Genomic DNA, 17246 nt, shown 5'->3' with positions numbered 1-17246 from the left:
CGTCACTGCTGTCAGCTGAGGATTCCTCCACATAAGGCATGTAAGCTTGGTCTGCACTCTCATTATCCACTTCTATACTGTTATCTATGTAGTTGACTTGATTCAGAGTTAAATGGCGTTTTCTTCTCTCTTGAGTAGTGGGCCTTTGGGAGTCGTCTTCTTCGTCACTTTCCAAGATAGTGGAAACTTACGAATGACAGATCTGCTGAGAAAGTTACAGGACCTTACGAACATGGTTTTCTGATGAGAAAACAAGATGAGCAAGACCTGCTGGGTAACTTGTGGATTCCATGATTGCTTGCTTCTAAGACAACATAGTCTTTGGGGTACTATGAAAAACACTAACATTTTTTAAGTTGATGATTAATTTGCTTTACATTTGACATGTAAAAAAAACACCTATTGTTCCTCATAAACTTCGCTGGTTTTAACAAGCTTCCTTCTATTTCCTTCCACTTCCATCCTTCCTGCATTTTGTTTTTTGAGAATATATCCTTCAACTTCAAGAGAATCACAAGGTTATTCACAGTTAGATGGAGAAATGTGAAGTATATTTGGTTGGAAAGGAGTAAATACCTTAACAAGAATGCAGTATGGGACTTTTTTTTGAAAATTAGCCATTTGGAGGTGTTTTCCCCTTGGTATTTTCTGTGCCGAATATTTTGGGTGTCTACAAAGGAAAGAAAATGAAGATGTTTATTTCAACATAAAATTCCATCAAACAACACTAGGTACATATTTGCAGCAAACTAGCCACATAGTACATTTGAGAGCATTTCAAGACATGCGTTTTAGGATTGTAAGGAAGCTATCGTGACTTTCCTCCATAACATGCTTTTTGTTCCCCTATCTTGCTCCTGGCTCAATTTGGGATGTAACATCTATTGGACACAATAAAAACACGTGTTAGTCCCAAATTTTTGACGTATGCTTGTGTAGGTATGAATAAATGCATACTGATATTGGACCATGAATGCTTTAAGGATGCAGCAGGTGACTTGTGCTCCGTGTTGTCATACTGTAAAAAAGGAAAAAAATACAATACTTGGAAGGTGCAGAGGAAACAAATAAAGCACAATAAAAACATTTCCAGTGGAAGATTTGAAATGGATATTGACAGTAAAGAGAACATTAAAAAAAGGGAATACATAAGCATGTATATATGTACCTCTGCTGCTGATAAGTCTGCCTCAAATTTAGATATTGGGAGCTGGAAAAAAAAGAAAATTATTGTTAAGATTACATGTAGTTAGTGGTTGTCTCCTATTCCTATTCTAAGCCGTATCAAACAAATGCCCAGCAAACATGTTGGGGCATGCTTCACAAGTCAAAACGAATGGGGAAGAAAGGCTAAACATTCATACTGGGCATTTTTGGGCAAACAAGCATGAAACATGTGTACAGCAAGCAGTGAGGGACACAGCAGAAATGTACAGCTAAAAAGGGGTCAAAGCATGCAGAAATTAGCCATCTACTATGGAACAGAAATGTGCCACAAGCAAGGTATGCACCAGAAAATACAGATAAAAACATACAAATCACAGTAGGTCAGTAGTTTTTGAAATACTCAGACCAGCTACCTGGCACCGATAACCACACCATGTTCAAAGTCACTTAAATTCCCTTTCTTCCCTATTTTGATGCTCGGTTTGAACTTCAGCAAGTGGTCTTCACCACGTCTAGATGCCTAAATGCATGCCACGTGATTGGCTGATTAGCAATTTGTGTTACCAAGCAATTGAACAGGTGTACCTAATAAAGTGGGCGATGAGTATATGCCACAAACCAAACAATGCATTAACTGTAGAGATGGACCGAACACCCCCCAGTTTGATTCGTGCTAGAACTCTCGAACATCGCAAACGTTCAGACCCGAACCCCACTGAAGTCTATAGGACCAGAATTTGAAAAATCAAAAGTCCCCATTTTGAAGGCTTATATGCAAGTTATTTGCCGTAAAAAGGGTATGGGGCCCGGGAACTGCCCTGAGGGACATGTACCAATGCAAAAAAAAAAAAAAAAAACTTTTAAAAAGATAGTTTTTACTGCAGGTGAGCAGTATTTTATCACAGGTGTCATCATCATATCCAGTAGGTGGTTCTTCTTTTCTGGTGCACACTTCTCAGGGCCTTGGAAGAAGTGAGCGATGGTGGAGCAGAGCTCAGCAGAAGAAAAGCCAAACATTCTGAATCTGGTGGAGCACATGGTAAGCCTTTCAACAGTCTCATTTGTCTTAGCAGTTAATTAGAGTTGGACGAACAGTTTAAGCCGAGCAACAGTTCGGCCTGTACATAGCCTGTTCGGGAAGCTCAGCGGAATACTCAGGACCCAGATTGGCAGAAACAATGCATCTGACTACTGGTCAGTTGCAGGGCTTTTCCCAATCAGGGCAGAGCACTGTCAGAGCCATGATTGGACAAAGTCATGATGACTTTGCCCAATCATGGCTCAGTGCTCATAGTCCCACCCCAAACTATAAAAGTTTTCTTCCCACAGGAAGCTTTTGCAGTGTATTGTTGGAGATAGATAGAGAAGGGCTCAGTTGACTTCTAGTGCGTTCGTTTTTTATTGTGACTCAGAGTGTAGAGTGTCGGTATAGTGTGTCAGTATAGTGTTTCAGTATAGTATGAATATAGTTTAGTGCGTCTGTATAGTGTGTCAGTATAGTGTTAGTGTTTTTTTTTTTTTTTGGCGGAATGTTTTTTTGTTGTCCACTGCCTGCCCCCTTTCTCCACCAGATTTAGAATGCTTGGCTTTTCTTCTGCTGAGCTACTTCTTCCAAGGCCCTGAGAAGTGTGCACCGGAAAAGAAGAACCACCTACTGGATATGATGATGACACCTGTGATAAACTACTGCTCACCTGCAGTAAATTACTGCACTGTTCCATGCGAGAAATATCAGAAAACACATCAAAATGCTGCATGTGAGTGTTTTTTGTTAAGCCCCCGTTCACATTAGGTCGCTCCAACTTCAGGGGCTACCTATGAAGTCGCGTGCACTTCGGCGCGACTTGCACGGACTTCATATAATGAATGGCTATGCAAGTCGCCTCCAGGTAGCCCCGAAGTAGTACAGGACCCTTTTTCTAAGCCGGAGCGACTTGTGTCGCTCCTATTAGAACCGGTCCTGTACTACTCAATGGACCCGACGGTGCGTGACTTGCCAGGCTGACCAAGTCGCCTGGCAAGTCGTAATAGTGTGAACCGGCTCTAAATGGCAAAAAAAAAACTTTTTTAAGAACAGTGATATTTTACTGCATTTCTTAAGTGGCAGATACTGCTTCATGAAGGGTGCCCACTAAAAGATAAGTGGCAACTGCTAGCACTATGCCCAATAAGAGTTAATATACTAACAGGTGGAGTGCTCTATCAATCAAGTAGCAAGAAATATATGCTTAGTTCCTAATATGATCAGGATCTCATCCAAACAGCTCTAAATTTGCATAACAGGAGAGTGTTGGAGCCGGTTCACACATCACCGGGGTGGCCGCGGTCCACATTTGGAGAAGATCCTGTGCATCTTTGGCTCAAAATCAGGTGCAAATTCACGCAGAAATTCAGACCTAATTCGCACCTGAATCGGTTAACAGGGACGCACCGGACCCCCTGCTGCTTCTTGCTCTTTTTAGCAGCAGACTTGATGCAACTACTTTATCTTCAGGACTCTCTCTAGCATCCCACTGACTGACAACCGTCCACTGACTCTTCTAGCAGAAGGGGTGGCCCTCACAGGACAGGCCCCATGACACAGATCTGTACTCACTGTAGGCAGAATCAAATCCTTTCCAGTGTCTCCCTTCCAGTCAGCTCTGCTGCACATCTGGGTTCAGCTCCTATCTGGCTTTCAGGACCTCACGTCAACCACCTGAGGCCGCATGGCAGCTTCTACAGAGAAGGGGCAAACGCCCCCCCCCCCCCTTCTGAGACCCAGCTCTCCAGCCAAAGACCCAGAGCACATGTGCCCTTGGCATTTATTCAGTCACCCAGCATGCACTGATGCACTTTCCTCTGCCAATCACCAGGGTTGTAACAATGCCTGCGCACTCATTTGTCAGGTTCCCCCCACTGTCCAATATACCTCCCTTTTGGACCAGTGTTAAACATTCAGACAAGCTGAGCTGAACCTGAGCACCAGGAGCAGATCCTCCCAATGGAACCTGCTCTCTGTTAGGCAGACAAATCCAAATCTACATAGCAATCTCTCTGGTAAGCAGAAAGACTAAAAAAACTATACTTTTCTAGCACCTACTTAGGAGGGTGCTACACTATTATATGCACACTGGTCCTGCTGATGTGTATTCCCAGTGGATTAGTGGTTCCCTGTGGGCTATGGATGCATGTGATGATAGCTAAATAGCTAAATTCCTGGCATTTCCTGGGAAGCAGGGGAGGTTGGAAGTGTGCCTTGTTCTTTGGGGGAATTCCCACTATGCACATTTGACCACTCTTATGAGGGTTGTAGGGACTCGCTTCAAATGAAGAGCTTTTAAAGGACATCGCCACTCACTTTTATTCTTTTTAAGGGCTTTCCTTGCACATTTTCATTAAAAGAAAGTTCATCAGGCACAAAATACCAGAGTTTCCCTCGCAGGAGTTTTCAGCATTTCAACTTAACCAAAAACAAAGGATCATTTAGCCCTTCTGGCTTGAACTTGCAGCACTGCTGCTCTGGCCTTAAACTCCAGGCCCTTGTCTGTCTCCTACAGACTGATAGCTCACCAACTGGGTTCATATAGATAGCAGCCTCGTGCTGCACTGATTCCCACGTGGAGCCCTCCTGACTCCTGGGCCAGACCTCCTGTCTGGTGGGGTGGAGCACAGAATCATGGTCAGGTCACTACTAAAAGCTCAGCACACACTTGACCAATTAGTATGCTGGCTATTTGGAATACTTGGACCTAAGATTGGAGATTTCATCCAAGATTTCATTGTCATTTAGAAATCTCCAGGCTCCAGGTCCCAAAACAGACTTAGGAAAACAGTGAGGAAACTGAAAAGCCAGGTTTCCTCTTCATGACACAAGCTCCCTGGAGCCCTGTGTCTCCCTGGGTGAGAACTCTGGGTCACAACTTCCTTCTAAACCCTGGCAGGGCAACGCTCTGCCACATATCCCCCTGCCTTTGTTTTGACCCAGGAGGGGTCAGAACACAGAAGCCTAACCTCAACATGGCACATCTGTGTCAGCTATTACCCACAAGGGCCAAACCCTGTCCCACCAGGTGACTTTCCCTGTATCCTTATGACTTTTTTACGGGTGCACTTCCAAAGCGACACCTTTTCTGACTGACCAAGAACTATTCTCTTTACCTCTAAAGAGGTCACATGTTTAACACCTTTTTTGCCACAAGTGTGGGCACTTTTATTTGGGTTACGTTAGTCCCTCTCTGCATTCTATGTATGGGCACCCTCTTACTGTCCTGAATCTATAGGGGCCCTATTTCTTTGGTGTTCTTAAGGGGACCACCCTACCTATTTCTGGTACCTGACTCAGTCAATAATTGTTTTCCAGGTTTACATGTATGTTGAACACCACATTATCATGTACCAATACCACATTACTTGGTTCATCATGAACAGACAAACATATTAAGACCAACATTACACCTCGCAATGTTGCAAATGTCCTCAACTCTCCTTTTTCCAGCATTTGTTAGGGCAGAGTCTGCACAGGGTACATACAGCACAGGGTGGCTATCACTGACGGGAACCTCACAAGATGCCACATCCCCTGGTGTCACCCACTCAGCAGGCAGCTGTCCTACCACTTGACTACCTGGATTTCTATCCAAAACTTGAACAGGGGAGCTCTCGTCTGATTCACATACAGCTTTTACCCTAATTCTTATCCATTCCCCTATCTGGTTTGTCACATAAACTTATTGTTGAACTGGTGTAGGCAGTCTCTTTAATCACTTCTTTCTGAGCCCTGGTCAGGATCTCTAACGTTTTCTGGTTCACACTCCACCCTTCCAGCTCATGTGATTTGGCCACTGGTAATTTGACCACTTTGGCACCACCCTGGACCATAGCAGCAGAAATGCTTTCCACCTGGCTGTTAGGAGGTGAAACCTTGGACGCACTTTTAATTTCTCCAAAGCCTCTCCCATATACCACATCTTCAGGAAGAAATCCAGCAGCATACCTAGAGGCAACTTTTAACAAAAGTAATAAATTCAGAAAAAAACACTTTCTGTCTTGTCTTTCTTGGTACTGTACATCCTGACACTCAGTGCTCCACCTAGTGGTACTCTGCAGTACCAGACCGTCAGACTGTGAAGGAGACACCCCAGTATAGATTGGCTGTACATCCCAAAGTTCAAGCATCTCCTTTAATACTTTTGTTATGAACCAGACCCTTGATTCCAGACCCGAGTCCTTCCTGGAGACTTCCATGACACTGGGAATGCAGAGAGACTCCCTTGCTGAGACTTGAGAAGTTGCAAAGGTTAACAGAATCTCCTCCCAGCTGGAGGTTATCACAGCCTGGTGCTCTACCAGAGCGCTGCCAGGTGCTGGACTCGTACCCAAGTTCTCAGGCTCTGCACCAGTGACCTGCTCCAGATTATTACCAGTGACAACGTCACTTTGACACTCCATGCCAACATAACTTTTGTTGGTAATGGACAAAGTCTCTGCTGTATGCTCGCCCTTATCCGACCCTTCTTTTTCACGAGGGTTAACCCCTGCAGCAGCCACCGTGCCCTCAGCTACAGGCTGCTCTGCAGTCTCTCCTGCTGGCACATCAGAAACAGTGTGCACCTTATTTTTGTACATTAAAGCCTTATCTATCATTAACCACTTAAGCCCTGGAAGATTTTACCCCCTTCCTGACCAGGGCCTATTTTGCGATTCGGCACTGCGTGAGTTTAACGGACAATTGCGCAGTCATGCGACGCTGTACCTAAACAAATTTGACGTCCTTTTTTTCCCACAAACAGAGCTTTCTTTTGGTGGTATTTGATCACTTGTGCAACTTTTACTTTTTGCGCTATAAACAAAGAAAAAGCGTCAATTTTGCAAAAATAACAATATTTTTCACTTTTTTTTATATGAAATTCCCCCCCAAAATAAAAGGAAAAATCAAAATGTTTTTAACATTTTGGGCCAATGTTTTTTTTTTACCATATGTTTGGTAAAAAAAAATCGCAAAAAGCATATTTTGATTGGTTTGCGCAAAAGTTACAACTAACAAAGGGAAAGATTTTTGTCATTTTTGTTGTTTTTTTTTATAACGCGTAATGGCGGCGATCTGCGATTTTTTTGCGGGACTGCGACATTGCGGCGGACAGATCGGACCCTTGACTGACATTTTTGACACTTTTGGGGTTACCAGTGACATTTCTACAGTAATCAGTGCTATACATATGCACTGTTACTGTAAAATTACACTGGCAGTGAAGGGGTTAACTTTTTTGAGAGGGAGGGGTTATGTGTATCCCTAGGGGGTGATTCTAACTGTGATTGGCTGTGGCTTGAGGTGTAGCAACAGTGATCAAAAGTCCTACATAGTAGAACCGTATGATCACTGTTTCTATACAGGGGAGAATGACAGGCGGCTTGTTTACATCAGCCGCCTGCCTTTCTCCCTCTCCACTTGACGATCGCGAGTGACCGGCGGACATCGGGTCCGCCGGTCACATGCGTGGGGGGGGGGGTCCGTGACCACGCGGGAGCGCGCCTCCGGCGGTGCGCGCTCGCTCCCTAGACCCTCACAGGCTAGCGACGTATCCCTACATATCTCTGCCTGTGAGGGGCTGACCGCTGACGTAAATAGTCGGCAAGTGGTTAAGATTATCTTTTTACCCCAAATATCCCAATCCATTGTATGTGCGCTCCATTCACTGGTACTTCTCAGCACCGATCCATCTGCCCAAGGAGACACATAAAAACAGATTGGCCTATTTGCATACTCATTACACAAGTCATTGTGAATTATGTCAGACTTTGGTAATACATGACTCCCCAATGCAGGTTGCAATACACCACTTGGCGCTTTACAAACCTCACACACCTTTGCATTTTCCACAGGTTATATTAACCCACTAGTTACCTGCACACTTTCAGTATTAGCAGATTACACTTCCCATTAAAGGGTGCAGTTCCACTCTGACCCACCAGAGGGACATCACAGTTGTCCAGGGCAACCTCCGGCTCCAATATATGGAGCTCCCTGGAGATTTCTAGGGATGCTATCTTACCATCTGTTCTTATGGGCACGGGCCCATTTTTGATTACAGCTTTTGCTCGGCAAGAACCTGGGGTTTTCCCACCAGCAGTATAATTTCTATTATCAACATGGACAGCATTTTTACCTCTTGCAGGCTGTCCTAGCCCACTACCAACTTGAGACTGGCAAACATTAAATACCTCACTATATCCCTATTGAGAACTACACACAGGTGCAGGCTTGACTGTAAAGCCTGCCTCTCCACTGTACAGGGCACTGCACAGGGAAAACTCTCAAGGGCACATTCAGTGGTCCCACTAATTGGGGTTACTCTTACATCATCATCAACAGTCTCATAACCAATTCTTTTCAACATGAAATCAGCGGTTCCAGCCATCAGTTCATTAAAGACAGTCTTACCCACCGCAATAGTAGGGCTCACCATCGTCTCATGACACGAACCAGTCCTCTGCTGCACTTTCATTGGCCAACTCCCTCTGGTGGCCACAGGATGAAATTACAGCAGGCAGCTCCAACTGTTTAATATCCCCTGCAGACACAACAGGAAACTCTTCCTGGTTGCCAGGAGTGACTTCAAACATACTTGTACAGGAATCTGGGCTTGCAGACAACAACTTTTGCCCAGCAACATTATCTCCAGCAGTATTCCATAATGTGGGACAAGAAAAAATGCAGTGCCCATTGCCCAAGTTGACCACATTCCAGGCATTGTACCTGGCGGCTTTCTCCTGTTTCAAAGTGAGATGGCACTCTCGAAGCTGCTGGCTCTCCCAAACATGTAGACTTCTCTCTCCATGAAGTGGTGTTGCTTTAAACCTGCCACAATCCTCTGTAGGCATTATCTTGGTCTTGCGATCCACAGACCTGACATCACAGGCATTGCTATGGGCAACTGCACTCCTCTCAAACTTCTGGTAGACCTGTTGCTCACTGTAAATACAAAACAAAGAAAGGGCGCACCAGCCTAGGCTGGTGCGCCCTTTCTTTGTTTTGTATTTACAGTGTTTTGGTCGACCGCCCTGGTCGTAAGGGGCAGCAAAGCCTAGCCATAATGGATGCCAAGTACTAGCACGAGTTCCGGGATTGAGGCAGCCTGAGGACCAGGTTCTGAGCGCAGGAGGGGGGTGCTGTATAGCACTTATCTTTTTTGGAGACCTGTTGCTCACTCCTGGCACTCAGAGCAGGTTTCCTAAACACAGATGCAGACTTTTGCACTGGAGACTGGGACAAAGGGCACTTGGAGACTGCGTGCCCCCACTCACTGCCCCACAAACAGCACTCTTCCCTCCTTGTCTTGTCCTGGCTTGCCACACTGCATCCTCTTTCTAGCTGAGAACACTACATCTCCATAACTGATCTATTTGCACCAGTGTTGCTAGGTACAACAGTCTTTTTCCTTGGCAAACCCTGGTCAGGCATGTATGGGGCTAATTCAGGTGGTAACAACCCCTCTAGCCACAGAGCTCTGTCACTCATTTCAGCCATTCTTGCTTCTTTCAGGAGCTTTGACCGCCCTATCTTTAAATATATCAACAGCAAAAAAACTAGGGCAGAGCATATTGCACACATAATTAACGATGATGGGAGGATGGTTACAGAGGACACTGAAAAAGCAACCGTGCTGAATTCTTTTTTCTCGTCAGTCTTTACGCAGGAAAAGGAAGGGTACACTGACCATGACTGTATGGTTAGTAGTAATACACAGGACTTGCCACTATGGCTAACAGAGGGGGAAATCAGGGAAAGACTGGATAAACTTAACACAAACAAATCACCAGGCCCGGATGGCGTACATCCGAGAGTGCTCAAGGAACTCAGTATGGTTATATCTAGACCACTGTTCCTGATCTTTGCTGACAGTATTAGGACAGGAGATGTACCAGGGGATTGGAGGAAGGCTAACGTGATTCCGATATTCAAAAAGGGCCAGAGACATATCCCGGGAAATTATAGGCCTGTCAGTCTGACATCAATAATATGTAAACTTTTGGAGGGGATGATAAGGGACTATATCGTAGAGTATGCTAAAGACAACAACATCATCAGTAGTAACCAGCACGGGTTTACAAATGGGCGATCTTGTCAAACCAATCTCTTAGCATTCTACGAGGAAGTGAGCTGTGAGCTAGATAGGGGGAGACCAGTGGATGTGGTGTACTTGGATTTCGCTAAGGCGTTTGATACAGTTCCCCACAAGCGCTTAATTTATAAAATAAGGTCTGCAGGTATCGACAGCAGGGTTTGCTCTTGGATACGGAATTGGCTAAAAGGCCGTGTCCAAAGGGTAGTAATAAACAGCGCATACTCAGACTGGTCTGAGGTAGTAAGCGGGGTGCCCCAGGGCTCAGTCCTGGGACCAACCTTGTTCAATTTATTCATAAACAGCATTGAGGAAGGGATCAGTAGTTCGTTATCAGTTTTTGCAGATGACACAAAATTGGCCAGGGCAATAACTGCACAGCATGAAGCAGATATCCTACAGAATGACCTGGACAAAATTACGGAGTGGGCAACGACATGGCAAATGAGGTTTAATGTGGAGAAGTGTAAGGTTTTGCACTTGGGGACCAAAAACATAAAAACACAATACACGTTAGGAGGGGAACCCTTGGGGGAATCAAAAATGGAGAAAGATCTGGGAGTCTTAGTTGATGATAGATTAGGCAACAGCATGCAATGCCAAGCGGCAGCTTCCAAAGCCAACAGAATATTAGCATGCATAAAGAAAGGGATGTATTCCAGAGATAAGACTATAATCCTTCCACTTTATAAAACTCTGGTCTGACCGCATCTGGAGTATTCTGTCCAGTTCTGGTCGCCAGTCCTCAGGAGGGATGTGTTGGAGCTGGAGAAAGTCCAGAGAAGGGCAACTAAACTGATTAGGGGGTTGGAGGACCTTACCTATGAAGAGCGGCTGCAATCGCTCGATTTATTTTCCCTGGAGAAAAGACGTCTGAGAGGGGACATGATAGCAATTTATAAATATCTTAATGGGGATCTCAGCTTAGAAGAAAAGCTGTTCATTCGAAGGAATTGCATGAGGACTCGAGGACATACAATGCGATTAGAGGAGAAGCGTTTTAACCTCAGGCAACGTGGGGGGTTCTTTACTGTTAGGGCTACAAGATTGTGGAATTGTCTACCACAAGAGGTGGTTTCTGCGGGTAGTATGGTGACTTTCAAAAGACTCTTAGACTTACATCTCAAGGATCAGGAGATTGAGGGCTATGTTAGATGATTACAGTCACACACACCTACACAGGTTGAACTGGATGGACTATTGTCTTTATTCAACCTCACCTACTATGTAACTATGTAACTATGTAACTATATATCTTCACAGTCACTTCACAATAACTTTGCACAGTCCAACAACAAAAAAGGAGCGCTGTCTTTAAAGCAAGGTGCTTTTCTCTTGCAGGTTCTCCTCAGCTGCGCACACAGGTTGTGCATTCTCTTGCACCAAAACACAGTTCATATAACAGATGAACTTACTTTACTGCAGGGATCTCAGATTGTGCCCAATGCATTCCTCCACTAGTTGTAGGGACTCGCTTCAAATGTAGAGCTTTTAAAAGGACACCCACACTCACTTTTCTTCCTTTTAAGGGCTTTCCTCACCCATTTTTATTAAAAGAAAGTTCATCAGGCACAAAATACCAGAGTTTCACTCTGTACCAGGGGTACTCCTGTTATTTATCAGGGGTAAATACCAGGGGCTTTCAGAATTTCAACTTAACCAAAAACAAAGGATCATTAACTCCTTTGGCTTGAACTTGCAGCACTGCTGCTCTAGCCTTAAACTCCAGGCCCTTGTCTGTCTCCTACAGACTGACAGCTCACCAACTGGATGCACATAGCTAGCAGCCTCGTGCTGCACTGATTCCCACACGGAGCCCTCTTGACTCCTGGGCCAGACCTCCTGTCTGCCAGGGTGGAGCCCAGAACCATGGTCAGGTCACTACTAAAAGCCCAGCACATACCTGACCAATTAGTATGCTGGCTATTTGGAATACCTGGACCCAGGATTGGAAATTTCATCCCACCCGGATCACTTAGAAACCTCCAGGCTGCAGGTCCCAAAATGGACTTAAGAAAACAGTGAGGAAGCTGAAAAGCCAGGTTTCCTCTCCATGACACAAGCTCCCTGCAGCCCCTCAACCTGTCTGGATGAGAATTCTGGATCACAACCTCCTTCTAAACCCTGGCAGGGCAACGCTCTGCCACAGGGTCATAAAACCAAACCAAATACACCTTTTCACACTGGTACTGATAAGTAGTCCATCATTTCCCTTCTTCCTCACTCAGTTAGGGTGACCCCAGTGCTGGGGAGGTGCAAAAAGGAGGTGCGTCTTATCAACTGATGACCTCATTGGTTGTTAGGACATTGGTGGCTGGTTGTAATGCTGCACAACTAAAGTCTGTGGCTTTGTGTAACAAAAAGGCAGGGGCACTTCCCTTTTTGAGGTAGGGCCATTTTAGGGCAATTTTTAGGCATTTTGCCAAGGCACCCCTGAAAAACCCAGAAGCCACTCCAGGGTGCCAGGGCACCCTGGCTGAAAAAGGCTGCCATATTGGTGCTCTTCTACGAGCCTAATGAATAATAGATAGTGCCCTCTACTGTCAAGTACTCAGAATGATATGACTGAAATAAAGTACAAATGTGGATATCGGAAAATATAACGTAGGTGTGGGAGAAATAAGCATGTTTTATCCAGTGTAACAACATTTTACAGTTTATCAGCTTTTAAGCTGTTGATAGCTAGCTTGCCTTGTGGCTGATTTTGTCTTTAGACTGAGCCAAAGGAAAGTGTCACTCACTAGGAGTGTCTGGAAGACATCTGAAAAAAAAAAAAAATAGAATTCCAGATGTTTGTTAAAAAAACAAATAATTATATTAACATTTTCAGAACTATTTACATATTTATTCCCTGTGTTCAATTTCAAAGCATTCAATTTGAATACATATAATTTGATACATTGGCATATGATTGCATATTGCATAGCTTATATGAAACACTCATTAGAGCAACCTCTTCATAGTCCTTAGCCTTTAAAGTGGTTGTTAACCCTTACATATACCCAGTGAAATGACTTGCCTCAGGTGATACACAGAGGCGATAAAAATCCTCCTACATAAGTTGTACCTTTTTATCTGCAGTCATCTCTTCTCTACATCTGTTCAAAATCCAGAATTTTTAAAGCTTGTATGAGCGGTCATAAAAAAATGGGCAGAAAGCCGAAGTTACACTCTGCAGAGCTCAATAAGGAGAGCTCTGAGAGCTGATTGGAGTGAAGGAACCCCCCCCCCCCCCTTTTCACACAGCTCATAGACACCGAGCTGAGGCTGTCTATCTGCTCAAGGTCCTTCCCCTGTCACCTTTTTTCTCTTGGTGTCAGGAAAAATTGTCAAAAGTGATTTATGCTGAATGCAGAGGAACAACGCAGCAGACAGAAATGACAGCTAGTGCTCTTAAGTGAGATAAGTATTCACTATAGAGGGATGTGCTTTGTTCATATTTCATGTCTAAAGTTTACAACCACTTTAAATATGCTCATCCAGTCCCACTCGGGTCAATCAGACACTGGTTATCCTCATATGAAGACAGAGAACATAAACAAATGTGCCCACTCTCATGGCCAGCAAGCGTTGCATTAGCTATTACCTCAAGTTCTGCCAAGTAGATAGGTAAAGACATGGAACAGGTATGTTTGTACTCAATGTAGCACTGTGCTGGCTAGACTGAAAATGCTGTGGAAGAGCCTATGTAGAATCCTATGTTCCTGATTCTTCTTGACCTCATGCTTCTCTTAATTGTGCCTACGTAATAAGAGGAAGAGGATCCTTGGTGATGTTTATGCAGTATATAACACTATGGTGTGTATTTACATAAAAAAAAGAACTATACCTGTTTTTCTATCGAACCTGGATTCGTTCTTAGTGAATGGAGAGATATCCAAAGTATTCTTTGCAGATTGAATGTGTGAATGAGTAATATACCACATTATGCTCGTCAGCTCCATCTAGTGGCTATAGTCTAGTATTTTCCCCATTCACACATTCCATCTGCGAATAATATAGCCTGGACCATTTTCACAGAATTTATTTACATGCAGCTTCCATGGACCAACAGCTATGCTTTTTTTTTTTTTTTAAATAATACACCTCATGTTTATTGCAAATAAAAATAATTTGGACTAAGAATTAAGAATCTCCACCCAATAACAGCCACCAAGGAGAATGGAGGTCTATTCTCTCCTGCTACTTAAGACCCCCTAATCATCTCAGAGTTTACAACACCTTGAACCTTTGGATGTTCATATCTATGATTGGATGCACTAGCGACTAGACCGACACAGTATATTTCATAATCTATCTTTTGGATATCAGACAATTTGAGCTCTCTGCCAGCTTATTGCATGCAAAGCCTTAGAATCTTCTCACCCCCGCCCTCCCTATTTCCCACTCATCTTACAGCAACTTAATAATATGTATTTTACACCACCTATGTGTCAACTGTTTTTTTTTTTTTTTTACTTTTCACTTACCCTTGACGTTTTACCTGTTTGTACCTTCATTGTTAAAATCAAATAAAATCTTTTGAAAAAATAAAAAAGGTGAAACTCCAATATTCACAATGAATCATCTGTACATTGCTATACACCCTAATACACCTCTAGAAAACTGAATTAAAAAGAAGAGTTCTTGATCTACACTTGTCATACTAGGTGTTCCAGCTGTGTTAAATCGAATCGATTAAACATTTTCACACATCATAAATAACATGCCACTACTATTAGGAAACATACCATATTCTGATAATAGTGTAGCCCTCTTTTATGGGGAGGTATGAGAAATAGCCCTCCTCAAACAGGTCATTGCACTAACCATTTAGGTAAATAAGAGAAGCAGAACCTTCGCTTCGAGGGATTCTTCTAAAGCCCCGTATCGCCCAAAATCAGCCATTACAGTAGAAACTAGCCGACATTTAGCCCGTGTGTACAGGTCCTTGCCTAACAGAAGCCAATCTGATGACCGGCTTCTGTCCAACAAGCATGCTGTAAAACCAGTTAAGCATCCGAACCTGTGAGTTCTGTGTGCGGAGGGGATGCACTTGTTTATTTTTTGGGTGCTTCTGCTGATTACACATTGGTTCCATTTTGGGGCCTCATTCCCTTTACCAAAAATAACAACTTCCCTGTTTATTTATTTGCCTTGTAGTGAAACTGGTAAGCTTGGTGAAGAAGGTATGTACAGTAACTAATACCTAGGGCCCTGGTGACAGTGCATTACCGTGAACTGTATTGTGCTGCAATGCAGATGTCTTTCTTTAGTCGATTAGGAAGCCATGGAACTGAATAATGTGTTTAGTTGTTACATTGCATAGGCAGGGCTGTCTTTATTATTGATTGGACCCTGGGCAAATATTTTCTTGGGCCCTCCAAAATCCACTTAGTATCTATTTGCAGTCAGTGCAGGTTCAAGGGGCTGCAATGACTGGGCCCAGGGCAGCTGCCCCTTTTGCCCTGTGTTAAAGACGGCCCTGTGCATAGGTGCTTATTGCAGCATAGTGTTTCTATTCAAGGAATTCTCTTCACTTTACTCTCCATACAGTTCAATACAAATTCAATTAAAAAAACTTGGAAGGAAATCATAAGAACTTGAAGGAACTCAGAAAGGACTAAGGGAACAAAAAGCTAGCTTTTACATAAGCACTAAAGCTCCCTACGTGCATTACAGTTTGATTGTACAATCCCTTTTAGAACTCATAGATCCAATGACTATGGATTGCAAGGGTCTGTCTGATTGGATACAGGTAATTGGATAGATTAGGTTGGTCCCTACATTACACAGTTTTGGTAGATCTTAAGTTGATTGTACAGGGATAGTATGAGCACATTGTAATGCAATAGTAAATCATGGGATGACGATACTTGCACACTAATTGGACAATCTCCTTTAAATCTACCATCAACATGTAGTATAAGGTTGGTCCTTATATTACATAGTTTTGGGGATCTGATGTTGACTCGACAGAGAAAGCATGGGCACATTGTAATGTGATGGTGACTTTTGGGATGACTATACATACACACTAATTGGACAAACTCCTTTAGATCTATCATCAATGTGTAGTATAAGGGCTTGCCTGATTCGATACTCATTGTAAGGATTGTTTAGATTTGTCTTCATATTATATACTTTGGTAAATCCAATTGAGCTTGTACAGAAATTTTACAACCAGATAGTAATAGTGTATGGCCAGCTTTAGTTACATAGAATAGTTTGCCATAGACGGGGTGAGAAGTTAATACCATAGGTCAAAGGGACAAGGGAACTGTTATAACTCACTTATGGTTTCAAAAACTGCCTATAGCCTTGTGAAAGCAATGCCATAAGACTTGATGAAGTAGTATCAAAGTAGCATTGTAGATACTTGCTTTCAGCTTCCAGGTTTGGGGTTAGTGGCTAGCCTGATACATAGTGAATACAGGAATGAATGCCAAGCGTTCTGTGATTGAATGAGGTGGAAAGTGTGACGTCGCCATCCTGTCTCTCCAATTTGTACAATCAGAAAACATTTTCATTAATTCAGAAAATGCAAATCATTCTTTGATTGGCTCCCAGGATGATTTGCCAACCCTCTGTGTTCACAATGCAGCAAGGCATCTGTTCAGCACAGTGCCTGAAAGCAAGTGGAGATCTCTGGAGTAGAGGTGTCTATTTTAGTGATTTCCAGGAGCATTGGCCTGGTCTGGTATATACATAGTTACGTTGGTCTTAGCTGGACCAGGTAACTATGGAAAAAAATATTGTTATTGGAATTTTTCTTTAACCACTTGCCTACTGGGCACTTTTACCCCCTTCCTGCCTAGGCCAATTTTTAACGCTGTCACACTTTGAATGACTATTGCACTGTCATGCAACACTGTACCCATATGACATTTTTTATAATTTTTTTTCACACAAATATGGCTTTTATTCTGTGGTATTTAATCTCCACTGAGTTTTTTTTTTAATATTTGCTAAACAAACAAAAAAAAGGCTGAAAATGTT

This window comes from Pelophylax lessonae, assembly GCF_965119305.1.
Source record: "Pelophylax lessonae genome assembly, chromosome: 3".
Taxonomy (NCBI): domain Eukaryota; kingdom Metazoa; phylum Chordata; class Amphibia; order Anura; family Ranidae; genus Pelophylax; species Pelophylax lessonae.
The sequence above is the reverse complement of the archived record's forward strand: the minus strand, read 5'-3'. Positions refer to the sequence as shown.